The following is a 16,586-nucleotide window of genomic DNA, read 5'->3' as shown; positions in this document are numbered from 1 at the left end:
AAAATTTCAATTAAAAATAATAATCTGTGGGGCTGGCACCGTGGCCTAGTGGTTTAGTGCTCTCTGCTTCGGTGGCCCAGGTTGGGTTCCTGGGTTCTGACCTAAACTACTGATCCACAGCCATGCTGTGGCAGCAACCCACATGCAAAATAGAGGACGATTAGCACAGATGCTTGCTCAGGGCAAAATGTCCTCAAGCAAAAGGAGGAAGATTGGCAACAGCTGTTAGCTCAAGGCGAATCTTCCTCAGCAAAAGAAAGAAAAATAATCTGTAAAAATTGCTTCTTTTCCTTTTCTTGCCCAAGTAGTAGTTACCTTTTGATTGTTTTGCATCTAAAAGAAGGGCAACATAATAGCAATTATTGCCAGGTGAATTAAGAGCATTATGTGAGTGTGGGTAATTCCTGTCTTTAAAAATAAGCAGTAGGCATGTAACAGTTTTAGTGTTAATTTTACATACATTCCTGTTTCAACATGTAGTACTGATTTTGATTTCCACCAATAAGTATAATGGTATAGGTAAGTGAAAATTTGGTGAATAGAAATAGTTTTAGGTGGGCTAATACCTCTGAAAAAGTATCTACACGTTGGAATATATTATACTTAATACAGAAGTAATTAAAAGCACAGATTAACTACTTCTAGAAATTTTAAAATCAGATCTTTCTGAACAGTTTTATTTTTGCTAAGCTTTAATCTTTTTTTTAAAGGACAACTGTTGTTAGTAGGCAATTAGCTGCTTTCTTGAATATAATGAGAAAAACTATCATGTACCATATTGATGCAAATTGTTATAATAAGTACAAGGCAAAGGGCACAGTAATCCTTTGTGGTTTTATTCATCTTTGGAAGAGGTTGGGAGAATACTGGCTTGAATTCTGTCATTCTATCTACTTACTTTACTGTGTTCTTAAAACTACTGTTCATAGAACTTCTTAGGTGACAAGTTAAGCTGAGTGTTAATGGAATGTTAATGACACACATTCTTTATAAATGTCTATCTTAAGGGTTTTTTTTTTTAAATGAATTAGAATTTACCATGGAATCTAAGGCTTCCTTGTTTTTCAAGAATTTTCTTTTACTTTTTTTAAATGCTAATCTTTGACATAATAAAACTTTCTGTTTTTTGCCCTTTGAGAATTTTTTTTTTTTGAGGAAGATTAGCCCTGAGCTAACTGCTGCCAATCCTCCTCTTTTTGCTGAGGAGGACTGGCCCTGAGCTAACATCAATGCCCATCTTCCTGTACTTTATATGTGGGACGCCTACCACAGCATGGCTTGCCAAGTGGTGTCATGTCCGTACCCGAGATCTGAACTGGCAAACCCCAGGCCGCCAAGAAGCGGAACGTGCGCACTTAACCGCTGAGCCACCTGGCCGGCCCCTGAGAATTTTTAAATACAAATTGAGTTAAAAGATTCTTCCAAAATCTGCTGCTTCATCAAAACGCATTAAAACATTTCTTATGGCAGGAAAGGATTCTATTAGTCTTTTAGTTGCTACTGTCAGGGATTAAGAGACAAGAAGAAACCAGGTAGGAAATGGCTAACAAACTGGAAATATTTGCACATATCAAAATACCACTATTTCATTTTCTTTGTATCTAAGTGGTCTTAGGACAATTCTTTTGCTCCTCGGCAGGTGTGTGGGGTGCCCTATAGACTGGCTCCTGTGATCTGGCCAGTATACTCTGCTGTCTCCATCTTGAGGAGTAGAGGATTATGCTATCTAAGGAAACATTGCCAATGAGACCAGTAAACAAAGTTCTGCTGTGTTGGAGCTCCTCAGCCTGAGTGCCAGCAGGTGGAAGAGAATCTGGGCCAATCTTCCAAGTAGGTTTTCTGAACTTGCCACTCCATCTGTGCCTTTTCTTGGAATTTTTCAATCTGGCTTGTGCTGGTCAAACGTGGATGGCTGGGGCTAAGGAGAACTATAGCTTGAAGTGTATGCATACTCACAGCTGTCTATATCCAGCTTCGCCAGACTGTTAGAAAACTCCTAAGATTCCAGATGTGCCCCATGACTTGCTTTATCCAGTGGTGAATATGAGCTGCGTGCCACTGGGTGGCTCCAGGAAAGCCAGAATCACCTTCTGAGTTCCAGCTTCCTCTGGGCTGGTCAGGATGGACTGCTTCTTGGGGGATCCGGCGGCGTCCACTGCGGTGACTCTCTGGATCTTCTGTCCCATCTGCTGGTCTGTCACGTCTCAATGCGCTGAGGTGAGGCTGCCTCAGAGTGGGCTGAGATTATCTGCATGCGCAGGGAGAGGCTGGTCCTCCCTGTAGATTCTAGCCGAGAGATCTGTGTTCGTGGTACCTCAGCCGTCTGCTGGGTCCCCACTCTGTGCTGGACCAGTCTCCCCATATTTGTAGCCATGGTGAAACAAGATCATTCGAGAACCTCAGGATTTGGCACCAGTGCGGCCTAGAAGCAGGTACTGTGTCTGCAGCTGGCAGCCCAGGATGGAGGGCAGCGTCTAGGGAGGGAGGGTGTCTGCCAACGTGGGAGCTTGGGTCAGCGTGAGGTGGCGGGGGGGGGGGGGCGTCTGGGGGGGAAGCCTGGGTTACAGGGAAGGGGAGGACGTTACTGTTTTTGTCGGTGAAAGGTCAGAGTTTGTAACCCCGGTGCTGCTGCCCCTGCCCATGCCTTTTTATTCCTTAAGGTTGGAAAAATTATTTTATGAAGCCTTAAGAAGTACTGAATATAATTAAACTGTAGTCCAAAGTTAGATACAATTTAATAGCAGTTCAGTTCCAAAATAAAACTCATTGTAGGTGAGATCATGAAATTTCCTAACACAACTTTTAATGCATGGCGCTAATTTTCTTAAACAACTCAGAGGAAACAATATTTACGGTAGATGGAGTATTTATGAAAAATCTGGCATCAGGTATATTATATATGTGTGTATAGATATATGTACATGCTATGAATAACTAGGTTATATATATGAACTAGGAAACACGTATATGTCAACAGCAGTTTTAGAGTTCAGAGTTTGAGAGTGGGATTTATAAATGCTTTTCAAAGTGTGGGGTTTGGAAAAGGAGCAGACATCTTGTTTTCAAAATCTGAAGTTTCTCTCAGGACTGAAGTAAAAGTTGTAACTACCACAGAAGAGGAAGAAAGGGAATATGAATGTGGTATGGAACAGCCTGGCCCTGCTGGTCTATCTGATGCACGTGGTGAAGGCCCTGATGGATAACCCTGTGCTGTATCTAGAAAAATATGTGTATGAATTGATTCCATCTGTGATGACCTGCATCGTTAGCAGGCAGCTGTGCCTGAGGCCAGATGTGGACAATCACTGTGTGATCCAGGACTTTGCTGCCCACCTGGTGGCCCAGATCTGCAAGCATTTTAGCACAACCACAAACAACACCCACTGCCAGATCACCAAGACCTTCACTGAGAGCTGAGCGCACTGAGAAGACTCCATGGACAACTCATTATGGCTCCATCACAGGCCTGGCAGAGCTGAGACACGATGTGATTAAGACTCTGATTCTGCTACAGCTGCAGCAGGAGGGGAAGTGGATCCACACTGTGCTGGATAGCCTTGTGCTGAGCAATATTGACTATGTCTGAGATGACCATGTGCAGAGTCTCCTCCTGAAACACTGTGCCCCAGTTCTGGCAATGCTGCACGCACCATCTGACAATTAGAATAACTATGGGGCAGAATTTGGGTCCCTTGGGCCCCTCTTCTGCTCCCATGTGGTCAAAGCCCAGGCCCAGGCTGCTCTGCAGGCTCTGTAGGTCAACAGGATCACTCTGACCATCACTCAGCCCCTGCCCACATGGACCCTCCTGCAGGCCCCTCAGCCTGGCCCTCGGACTCTTGGCTTGCTGAAGGTTCCTGGCTCCATGGCATTGTCAGTCCAGACACTGGTGCCCCGCCTCAGCTTTCCCCTCTCCCACACAAGTTTATTGTAATGTCATTGTCCTCCAGTGACTCATCCACCCAACAGATCCTGTTCCTCAGTACCTCAAACCCTGGCTCAGGCTCTACCACTACCTCTCCCAACTTCATTATGGTCCGCAGTGTGCAGCCCATTGTCAAGCTGGTCTCCACTGCCACAACCGTACTGCCCAGCACTGCTCCCTCTGCTCCTGGCAGTGTCCAGAAGTACACTGAGGTCTGTCTTCCCCCAAAAGAGGAGGGCAAAGGAGGCCCCACCTCTTATCCTTCTCCAGCCCCTGCCCTGTCCTCAGCCCCTTCCTGCTTGGGGGTATGGAGCCAGTGCCTTCTGTAGTGGGGAACAGGAAGTTGGATAGTCCTCCTACAGCTCGAGGGACTCCAAAGTCTAATTGCTCTCAGCCCCCTGGATCTGGCTTCTATCAGTCTGCTCCTTAATGCTGTCACACATCTGCTAACTTTCTTCTCTCCCCTAAATTCTTGCACACATAATGGGTGGAAGGAAATAGTCTGCTTCCCCTACATTACTTTCTTTTTAGATATTGTACAGCCAACTCCTCATTATAAAAACTTGATTTGTAAAAAAAAAAAAGGCAAAGAAGACTTGTATGTAAGAACTGAAACCATAAAACTCCTAGAAGAAAACGTGAGTGGTAAGCTCCTTGACATCCCTCTTGGTGATGATCTTTTGGATTTCATGCCAAAAGCAAAGTCAACAAAGCAAAAGCAAACAAGAGAGACTACATCAAACTATAACATTTCTGCACAGCAAAGGAAACCATCAACAAACTGAAAAGGCAACTTACAAGAATGGGAGAAGATATTTGCAAATCATATATCTGCTAAAGGGTTAATATCCAAAATATAGAAAGAATTCATAAAGCTCCACAGCAAAAAAAATCTGATTTAAAAATGGGCAGAGAATCTGAATAGATATTTTTTCAAAGAAGACATACAGATGGCCAACAGACGCTTGAAAAGGTGCTCAACATCATTAATCATCAGGGAAATGCAAATCAAAACCACAATGAGATATCACCTCACACCTGGTAGAATGGCTATCATCAAAAAGACAAGAGATAACAAATGCTGGCAAGGATGTGGAGAAGAGGGAACCCTTGTTCCCTGTTAGTAGGAATGTAAAGTGGTGCAGCCGCTATGGAAAACGGTATTTTTCTCAAAAAATCAAACAGTTTCTCAAAAAATTAAAAATAGAACTACAATATGATCTAGCAATTCTACTTCTGGGTATTTATCTGAAGGAAATGAAAACGCTAACTCAAAAAGATATATGCACCCCCATGTTCATTCCATGTTCATTGCAGCATTATTTACAATAACCAAGACATGGAAACAACCTTAAGTGTCCATCTATAGATGACTGGATAAAGAAAATGTGATATGCACACACACACACAGACAGACACACAACAATGGAATATTATTCAGCCATAAAAAGAAGGAAATCCTGCCATTTGCAATGACATGGATGGACCTTGAAGGCATTATTCTAAGTGAAATAAGTCAGACAGAGAAAGACAAATACCATATGATTTCACTTATCTTAATCTTAAAAATATCTTAAATCTTTAAAAATTTAAGAATCTTAAAAAAAAAACCCAGAACCTAACTCATTGGTATAAGAACAGATTGGTGGTTGCCAGAGGAAGGGGTGTGTGTGTTGGGGGGGTGAATGGGTGAAGGGGGTCAAAAGGTACAAACTTCTAGTTATAAAATAAATAATTCCTGGGGATGTCAAGTACAGTATGGTGACTGTAGTTAGTAATACTGTGCTATTTACTTGAAAGTTGCTAAGAGGTTAGATCTTAAAAGTTCTCATTACAAGAAAAAAATTTGTAACTATGTGATGATGGATGTTAACTCAACTTATTGTGGTGATCATTTCTCAATATTTACAAATATCGAATCATTATGTTGTCCATCTGAAACTAATATAATGTTATATGTCAATTATATCTCAATTAAAAAAAGAATTTAGAAAAACATTTATTAGTTTTTTCTGTATACAAAAATTTATAGAAAATTGGGTCATAATCCTCTATACAGATAACTTTTGTTGACATTATTAAAAATTAATAATTCATGTATTATATCTATATATAGTATATATATCTATTAGTATATAGTATACATATGTAAATGTGGCAGGAAAAATTGTGAAAAACTTTGAAATAGGTAAGAAATATTACTAAGTGTCCTGTTCAGTGTACCATTCCAGCTTATCTTAGCCTTTCCTTGTTTTGGAGCTGTTCTACAACTTTGTATATTGTAGAAAATTGATAATAATGCACATAATTCTTGTCCGTAGAAATGCAAATGAATTGTGTGTAGTAGAATTCAATTGATTTTTGTCCTGAGAATAGATCTATTTTGTAGCTATTTATAAATCATTTTAACATTTCTGATCTCCCATATACATGTGGTTCTTTGAATTCTTCTTTGAACTGGTTATAACATCTTATGGGTTCCCTCATTAATTAATGAATTAAATCAAATCTCTGCTATCTATTCGTTTTAATTTGTATGAGAATCATGATTTTACTTTATTTAAAAAAAATGCTTTAATAGATGGCTACAACATTTGAACAATATAAAATGGAATAACACGAAAAGCAAAATCTTACCTAGTTTCAGTCCAATGATGAAGAGAGATATTTATCATAATGTAAGATAAATGTAAAATTACATTTATGATAAGTGTGATGAAAAAGTGGAACTCATTACTGTGAGAGCAGGTAAGAGGATGATTGCGCTTAGCCGGGGCAATCTGGAAAGGCTTCTCTGACATAGTAACAAGTGGGCTGAGATCTGACAGTGAGTCAGGAAAACCATTATTTGTGAATGTAAAATGAGACACATTTGCCCTGTCATGTGACTTCCTCCAGGAGCACTTGGTTGATTGATTGCAGACATGGAAAAAGCAAGAGCCTGGGTGAATGCAGGGCTGGGAGAGGAGGGCAGGGGGTAATGTTAGGATGTTGGGGAGAGTGTTATTGAAATGGTAGCTCATGGAATCTAAAGAGGATAAGTAAGGAAGTAAAAAAAAAAAGAAGACGTAGGTGGTTAGGACTGATAGATTGAGAGAAAATTGAGGCATTTATAAACTTGAAGTTCTGATGAAATTCATGATACAAATTGGAAGGAGAGGCAGTTTTGAGCCTGGGTTGTGTGAAATAGAAATTTTTGAGGTGGAGCGGTTGCAGGAAATGAGAAAGTTCAAGGTGTCACCATGGGAGTGGTGAAATGAAAGATCCTGGAGACAAAGACATCATGGACTGCTGAGGCCAGTTATTCAACTGGGTGCCTATGTGGACAGTGAGGTTCCCCGGCATTTATTGACGGCAGGATCTGGGGGTGAGTCATGTGCCAAGTCACAGGTGAATGAAGAGGAATGACCAGAAAGAGGAAAAACAGAGAGAAAAACAAGGGGAGGAACAAAGGCCTGGAGGAGGCCCAAAGGTTCAGGAGTACAAGAGATTGTTCTACTATCACCTGGGGCGGCTACGGGGCCAGCAGTGCCCTTGGCGAGAGCCAGTCTCAGTTAATTCAAGGTAGTGGAGGAGAGGCTCTGGGCCAGGATGAGATTATAGGGAGGTTGCAGATATGGGTCAGGAGTTATGTGGGTGCAGTAGAATGTTTTGGGAAGTGGATGAAGGGTCTGTGACTAGGTCATGGGCAAGGAAGGATGAATATTAAGGGATGGTACCCTGAAATGGTGTTAGGGTGGTGGTTTTCAGTTTGGATGTTGTTACATCAAAGCAACAACTAGAGGCAATGTGGATTTGACTCTCAAACATTTTTTCGAGGACAAGTAGGAACTAATGAGTAGCAGCTAATAAGACTTTTTCTTTTTTGGGAGGCAGATAGCAGCTAACATTATCGAGTCCTTTTGTTTCTTCTTGGGTGAAAAATGATATCTCCTTGCTGCTTTAAGCTGCATTTCTTTAATTTCAATTGAGATTGGGCATATTTTCATTTATTTTTAAAAGAATTGTTTTAAATTGGATTGTTTATCTTTTTCTTCTTGATTTGTACCAGCTCTTAGTAGATTAAGCAAATTAGCTCTTTGACATATGCATTACAAAAATTTTTTTCCATTAGTTGTTTGTCTTTGTAGTGTTTTTGCCATGTAGCAGTTTTTAAAATTTATTTTCTGGATTTATCAGTCTTTCTTTCCTAGGCTCCTGTGTTTTGTGTTCCTGGGTTTCTGCTCAGAAGGAGCTTTTCCCTCTAATATTATAAATAATTTTACTTGTGATTTGTTCTAGAAGTTTTCTGAATTCATTTTAATAGCCAAATCTTTGTTCTGCCTGGAATTAAATTTGATATAAGAAGTGAGGAAGGGATCCAGCTTAATTTTCTTTCTGGATATATGTTCAGCTGTCTCAACACCAATTAGCTACTGATATGAAATCTCACCTTTGTCATAAATAAAATTCCAATGTAGAGTTGGGTGTATTTAGAAGAACAAAAGGTTTATGTGAGACTGCATGGTATACTGGAGAGGCATGTCTTGGAGTGAAGTAGACTTTAAATCCTGACTCTAGCACTTGCTGTTGACCTTGGCCAAGGGTCTTAACTTCTTGGGTTCCAGTTTTTTCTCATCTTCAAATTGGAATAATCATAGTCTTTGAGGATTAGTGACAACATATGAAATACATGCACCACGGTGGCTAGAGCAGAGTGAACCAGAAGGAACACAGAAGAGAGGAGATGAGAGAACTAACAGAGAGGTAGGTTATCTAAGACCCTGTGGGCCATTGTATAGACTTTGGTTTTTCTTCTCTGAGTAAGATAGGAAGGCTCTAAGGATTTTGAGCAGAGACATGACAGGATCTAACATATTTTAAAAGGCTTTTGTGTTGAAATTATACTGTAGAAGGAAGCAGGTAGAAGCTAATTGCAGTTTTGAGGAGAGAGATGATGATGGCTCAGACCAGGATGGGAGCAGAGAGTTGGATAGGAAATAGTAGGATTTTGGATGGAGTTGCCATCAACTGCAATGGAAAGACTTGTGGGTAGAGTAGGTTTGGGGGCAAAGATTAGGAGTTAGGATTTGATTATCTTAAGTGTGAGAGATCTGCCACGTATCCAAGTATAGATGTCAGGTAGGCAGTATACACACTGGGGGCTCAGGAGAGAGATCTAAGCAGGAGATAAAAATTTGGGAGTCATCAGTGTATAGACTGTATTTAATGTATTTCAGGTCATGTGACTGAATGAGATCACCAAGGGAGCGAGTATGCAAAGAGAAGGAAAGAAGTTACAAGACTGAAGCCAGGGACTCACCAATATTAAGAGGTTGAGGAGAAAGGAGAAATCAGGGAAGAAAGCTGAGGAGTGTCCAGCAAGGCAGGAAAAAACTGACAAGCAGTGGTGTTTTAGAAGCCAAGTGGTAGAGTGGTACGGCTGAAAGCATGATTGGAGTGGGTTTAAGAGAAGAGCAGAGGAGAGAAATTGGAGAGAGGGAGTACATGAAGCTCTTGTAAGAAGGTCAGATGAGTGGGAGGATGGAGGAGATTGTGCTGGGGAGGAGGAGAAAGAAGAGGATATGACATTGTTGCCTAGGAGAGTCATGCATTTGTTGACTGACCATGAGTATTTGGGTTGGTGTCTCCCAGAGCGTGTCCAGCATACCACTGTTGATATGTGAGATGATTTCAAGTAGTACTCAAATGCCTACTTTTACAATTTTACTTGTTAAATTTTGAGTCTAATGTGTATGTGAAAAATACAACTAGCGTTTATAGTGATATAAAAGTAATGGTGTAAAGTTCATTTTGAGATAAATATATTTCAGTAGAAAAGGTGGATCAGTTTAAAGGAAAATGCTAAAAGCAGTACAGGCAGTTTATAGACGTGGTAGGGTTATACAAATAATTTACATTTAGGGAACACATACTTAGAGCATTCACAGCTCTTTATAATCTAGCTCCTTATCTGGCTGAAGTCACACTTTCTCAACCTTCCTAGAGAATTCCTCTCCTCACTATTTATTTATTCCCGTCCTTACTGTCCATAACATGTCCTCTCTGAATCCTGCATTTTGACATTAGACTATATTGTCACTTGTTTATATATTGTATCATTTATCTTATCAACAAGAATTTCGATCAGCTTTTACCTTCTCCCACACCAATGTACAACATGTACACACATTCCGCCCCCCCCGCCCCCCCGCCTCGCACAATCCTCTTTGGAAGTATATTTACTACGGGGCCTGCTGAAACCTTTGCAATGTTGGGGTCTGTGGGAAGGTTGAAAAGCTAGGACTAGGGTAGTGTCCAGTAAGGTGGGACCTAAGCTACTGCAGTGGCTGGTGGGGGCTAGAAGAGCCAGGCAGTTCCAGGCACAATGTCCAAAGGTTACACAATCGCAGAACCAGCTCAGGTAGTTGTCAAGATAAGGGGGTCAGGCCCAGTGATCAGAACATGGCAGTGAGCACTTCCAGGTAGCAGTCCATGGGCAGTCAGGCAGGGGCAGTTATGAAAGCAAGGGAATCTGCACATCCTCAATTAGACCATCGCTTACTTACCTGGTGGGTGACAGGAAGGCCTCAGGAAGGAGGCCCACCAGACTTAGGTGAGTTTCAGATTCTCCCAGCTCTACCAAGGAAGACTCCTGGTTCCTAGAGGCTTATTTTGGTGGGATAGATCTGGATTTGAATCCTAGCTTCATGTAGCTATGTGGCCTGTTTCTCATGTATAAAATGGGGACAATAATTCCTAATAATTAGGAATTAATTAGTTACATGTGAAGAGAACCTAATATAATAATGAAGATTGTTGGTAATAATACTTTAATTGTTAATGTAGTTAAAAGAAAGTGGAGAATCCTAACAGAGGGACTAGTGAGTGACCAGGTAATGGCTTTACCAGAACTTAGAACTTGGGCGCAATAACTTACGTTCAATAAAAGGATAAGCTCCTGTATTATCTTAAATAATTGGTAGAATGAGCTGGTGGTGCAAATCAGTGTGTCAATCATCCAATACCATGAAGGGGCAGTATTATTTCTAATGTAAACAGGACGTATGGGGTCCTGGATGTGATCCCACTGCTATATTTAGAATGTTAGATCACTTTTGAGTGCTTTTTCTAGTTTTTAAAAGAATGTGTACAAATTAAAGAGGACCCAGCCCATAAATTATTAAATGTATGTGGTCTTTTGTTTAACAAATATTTATTGAATGCCCACTTGATGAAGGCGCTATGCTAACAGGCCCTGAGAAGATGGTGATGAATAAGACAGGGACTGTCCCTGTTCTTATGGAGACAAATAACAACTTATGTCTAATTAGTTAATTATAATTGTCATGCATACTAGATGAAGTACAGGCTGCCAAGAATGCATCTAATAGGTATGATCTAATCTAAGGGTGGTTGTCAGGGGTTTAAAATGAGATCTCAAAGATGAATAGAAGTTAGTTGGGTAAAGTAGGGGGGAAAAGACTATTTCAGGAAGGAAGAGCATGTGCTAAGGCCCTGAGGTTGAAGGAGCACAGATTTCCCAGAACTAAAAGATGTTTAGTGTGGCTGGAGTGCAAAAAAGAATCAGTGTTGCAGAATGTTATTGTGATGTGGAGAAAGGCCAGTAAGGCAGGGTCTTCTGGGTGATATTAAGGAGTTCAGATTTTGTCTTTAAAAAACTGGGGAAGCCAGTGCACCTTAGTGAAATGAACTCAGAGATCACTCTGGCAGCAGTATGGAAGAAGGTGGGGAGTGGTGCCAGAGTCAATGGGGGAGACCGGTTAGGAAGCTACTGTAGTGCTCTGCGTAAGACATGGTAGGAGTGTACACTAAGGTGGTGGCAGCAAAGAGAGATGCAGACCAATTTGAGATATGTATAGCTCCCTTGGGAATAGAGACTACTTTTTCCAGAAAAGAGAACCCAAAGGTTTTAGTTTTAAAGTGTTACTATAAGAGGATATTGGCTGATTGTCTTCTATCTCCATAGAGAAGGGAAGAAGAAATCATCTTACAATTTAATGAGGGAGAATTTGGGATTTGTTGTTATAGAAACGGTGTAATTTTTATGTGAAGAGCTTTTAAAATAACATAGAGAAGTCAACCCTGGAGGCAAAGAGATGAGCCCAATGACCTCTTGAACTATTTTCTACTTTATAATGTATTATTCCTCACTAAATTTGCCTAGTACGTCATAATCTCTTATGATCACTAGGATAAATTTTATTTAAAAGTGGTCCTGATCTTGAGCACTGAATATTCCCAGAAGTTTTGCTGAAGCACTTAGACCTCTTTTCTGTGTGAGAAAGAGAAAAGCAGATTCGAGAGCCAGGAACAGGCCTGGAGCACATAGCTAGGCTGAAGTGTTCTTCTGTTGAACACCAGCACCAACCCCAGACAAGGCCACGCTGTGACCACGGTGGGTCAAGACAAAAACATGACCACTCGGTAATCATGTTTAAACATGGACAAAAACATGAAAAATATCCAAACCACAAAAATGACCAAACATCCCCCGTATCCTGACCAATATGAATGACTGCTGCTTCTTTACCAATGACAGCCTCACTCCAATCTTCTCACCTTCTAGATTAGAATTATTAAGATACCCAATCACAGAATTACCCTATTTCCTGATAATATCCAATCCAGGGCAAAGCCCTGCTTTCTTGTACTCTCCCCCTCATCACTTAAGCCAAGTCCAAATCCTATTATAAGTCCTTTCTAATACCTCTCAGTGAGACACCCCGTGGTTCCCCACGAGGTGTGTTCTCCGTTGTTGCAACAAGTCAAGAAACCCAACTTTGTTCACCTACAGGTATATTCCCACTGGTGTTTGGCTGAAGAGCACTGGCAAGTGTAAGGAGCAGTCTGTGAGTTTCGTTTCTTTCCCCACCCTTTTGCTATTGGAATAAAAAGTTGGAATTTTCTATGTCCTGCTATATCATAGGGCAGGTGTCTTCTAATTTCCTATGTGATGTCTTGATACCTGTAAGATCACAGCATTCTGGCCAGGTTCTCTGTTTGTTAAAATATTGCAGCCCACTTCTTTGTCTTTTTATATTGCCAAGTTCTTATATTAGGGGAAACATAACCATTGACAAAAATCTTTGACTTTCTTGTTATCGTTTTGCATATGGAAGAAGCATTATGCAAATTGATGATATAAAAAGTTTAACGATCTTAACAACTCAGCCAAATCATACTGCTTGTTTGTAATTATGAAGATTTTCTGTTGGCAGCAAAAGTGGCTTTTTTGTATATTCAACATTCTTAGTTTGTCCACGTCTGTGAGAGAATTCCCAAAGGAACTTTGGTCTCGTATATCCACGGATGAGTATTCACGGATGGTGCTCATGGTTCATTACCTGTACATGGGCAAACTGCTGAAGAAGGACTTCTTGCATATAGCTTTCTCTTGCAGCTAATTCTGCGTGTAGAACACAGTACTCAGCAACCTTGTGTACACAGCAGATTTGTGACAGACTTTTGGGGGAGTTTGGCCATTTGTGGGTACCTACATTAAATGGCTGTCTGTGTTTGAGGGCTGTTACTGTGGGGAGACATGCTGTAATGTTATTCAGAAAACTTATTTCAGAATTACACAAGCCCTCATGGCAACTTGTGCCACACACTGGTGAAATATACTCAAATAAAAACATGATCTTTGTTTACATGCCTTTTGTGGTCTGTTTGTACAGTTAAAGTGATTGTGTATTCATCTCTCAGATGCTTTTCTTAAGTCAGTGGCCAATCTCCCCCACCTCTTCCACCTGTTCTTTTCTGGATGGAAGGCTCTCCCTTTTGCGAGGCAGCCATAGTCATGAAAGGTTAGAAGAGATGAAGGAAGGAGGCAGCAGGGGATTAGTATAGGACACTGGCTGTTAAAGGATAACTTTACTGTATCATTTTACCATTCTTTTGGGATCAGAATGAGCATGCGGTAAAGGAGAAAGTCTGAAGAACAACAATTTTTTGGCAGCTAAAACTATTATCAGTTCCTTCTACATAATATTTCAAATCTTGACTACTCTGAGAATGTCACCCATTTTGACACTAACAGGGAAGAGAGAGAACCAGGAATGTGGAAAACAATTAGAACGTGGTCAAGATCTTGAGTCTCTTATGGGAAATCATTTCTATTTTATTTCATAAGAAAATGTAAATATTATCTTAAATAAAATAATTTAAACCTTTTGAACAGTCATGAATAAATATTAAATGTATTTGTGAAATTACTTATGATTCGTAATTCTCAGATAGTAAATGTTAACTGATAAAAAGTCACTTTTAAATTATTAACTCTAATGTTTTAAGAGAGGTATTGGTTTTACAATCTGGAAACTATTTTTTTTTCATTAATCAAAAGACAACTGAAAGTTTTCCTCTGGAACAGTTTCATAAAGAAGAGGATAGGACAAATATCTATAATTTTCAGTGTTCTCATATTAAAAAGTTATTAATATTTTAAGAAAATCAATACATTATTTTGTACTATTAATAAATGGAATACCTTAAAACTAATTTCTATTTTTGTCTACCCTTGTAAGGGACTTTTTCTTCTGTTTTATTTACAGTAGATTTTTTTTCTTTTTTGTTTTTGAGGAAGATTAGCCCTGAGCTAACTACTGCCAGTCCTCCTCTTTTTTGCTGAGGAAGCGTGGCCCTGAGCTAACATCGTGCCCATCTTCCTCTATTTTATACATGGGATGGCTTACCACAGCATGGTGTGCCAAGCAGTGCCATGTCCACACCTGGGATCCGAACTGGCGAAGCCTGGGCCACCGAGAAGTGGAACGTGCGAACTTAACCGCTGCGCCACCGGGCTGGCCCCTACATTAGATTTTTAACCTTTCTTATTTTGAAACAATTTCAAATTTACAGAAAAGTTGCAAAAGTAGTGCAAAGATCCGTAGAGTTCTGTATATCCTTCAGCCAGATTTCCCAATTGTTAGCATTGTCCATATTTGCATTCTCTTATGCTCTCTGTCTCCCTACACACACACACACACACACACACAAACACACGCACACAAATACATACACATGCCTATTACTGTGAGTTTTTCTTTTCCTGAACTATTTGGAAGTAAGTTGCATACATGATGCCCTATAACTCCTTAATATTTAGGGTGTATTGTAGAGCAAAAATCAAAATTATGAAATTGACATTTATCTGATATTACCATCCAATCCACAGATCACACTCAAAGTTTGCCTATTTTCTCCAGAATTTCCTTTATAGGTCGAATATCCAATCCAGGATCATGCATTGCATTTAGTTGTCATTCCAGCTTGGAACTGTTCCTAAATCTTTGTCTTTCATGACCTTGACATTTTTGAAGAGTAAATCCCACTTACATTGCAGAATCTCTCTTAATTTGGAGTGGCCTGATGTTTCCTCATAATTTGTGCATTTGGGGCAAGCATCGTCTTAACCTTTTTTATTTTCTGTTTTTGTGTATGGTACCTGATATAGATAATTTATCAGAAAAATAGCACATGTGAATAATTTACAAACAAACAAATGGAGGCACCTGCTTAAAAATGTTTTTACTGATGGTGATACCTGAACATAAAGAGTTGGAGACCACTGATCATGGTAAGTGATCAGTGAGGGTAACCAGCCACAATCTAGGAGCTGGGTCCTAGAAAGAGGAGTATGGGCATTTCAACTTGGGAATTGTTATGAGATCCCAGGAGCCTTGAGTGACTGAATTATTCTGGTTCTGGATTAAGTACATAATTCTAAACCTCTCATCATTGGCTGATTTGATGCTTCACTCTAATTCAAAAACTTGGTTTAGCATTTTGTGATGTAGAAATTTTAAAACGTATGTTTTCAATTTATTTAGATACTTGATTTTAATGGCTCTCCTACTTGAAAGAGTTCTTCCAAGAATATGTAAACCCAGATGGAAGAAGTGTATCTTTGATTGTGCTTTCCAAATGATAATACTCATCCTTCAAAACTAATCCAAAATTATCTAAATATTTTTGTTGAAAAAATAACTAGGTTTATAATTTTTAAATTTTAACATTTGGTTTAACATGTACGGAAACTATTGAAAAATGTTAACAAATTAAAACAATATTTCCAAATTTCTCAAATGTACATGTATTAGAGTTTTCATAGGCTACATAATTTTTGGAAACAAGAGCATGTAATAATGGAAACATTCCAAACTTCTGTTTTCAAAAAGCTCTCTCCAAAGCATAAATGTCTTTCAAGAAGTAGTTGTTTCCTCATTTTATTGTTATAGTGAATTTTTTGTGGTGTGTCACATCCTCGAGTTCATTAGTCTTCCCTATGGAAAGGTCAGAGGACATTTAGATCTCTTGATTTTTTTGTGAGACAAAAAAAAAGAACTCCAACATCCATTTATGATAAAAACTCTCAATAAAATGGGTATAGAAGGAAAGTACCTCAACATAATAAAGGCCATATATGACAAACCCACAGCCAACATCATACTCAATGGGCAAAAACTGAAAGCCATCCCTCTGAGAACAGGAATGAGACAAGGGTGTCCACTTTCACCACACTTATTTAACATAGTACTAGAGGTTTTGGCCAAGCAATTAGGCAGGAAAAAGAAATAAAAGGCATCCAAATAGGCAATGAAGAAGTGAAACTCTCACTGTTTGCAGACGACATGATCTTATATATAGAAAACCCCAA

General features: G+C 39.7%; 1 long non-coding RNA gene and 1 pseudogene across 2 annotated transcripts in view; both read left to right on the top strand.

Annotated features, from left to right (window-relative positions):
• The window catches only part of LOC123279409 (uncharacterized), a 149,129-nt gene that overhangs the window by 2,121 nt on the left and 130,422 nt on the right, over positions 1–16,586 (top strand). For both annotated transcript variants that reach the window (XR_011496469.1, XR_006517449.2), the window contains exon 2: positions 1,640–2,432. This is a non-coding gene — a long non-coding RNA (uncharacterized lncRNA). The remainder of the gene's footprint in view (positions 1–1,639; positions 2,433–16,586) is intronic.
• On the top strand, positions 2,982–5,110 carry LOC106831769 (transcription initiation factor TFIID subunit 6 pseudogene; annotated as a pseudogene).

The sequence above is a fragment of the Equus asinus genome, chromosome 21 (genome assembly GCF_041296235.1).
Source record: "Equus asinus isolate D_3611 breed Donkey chromosome 21, EquAss-T2T_v2, whole genome shotgun sequence".
NCBI classification, from domain to species: Eukaryota; Metazoa; Chordata; class Mammalia; order Perissodactyla; family Equidae; genus Equus; species Equus asinus.
This window is presented reverse-complemented; position numbering and strand designations above follow the sequence as displayed.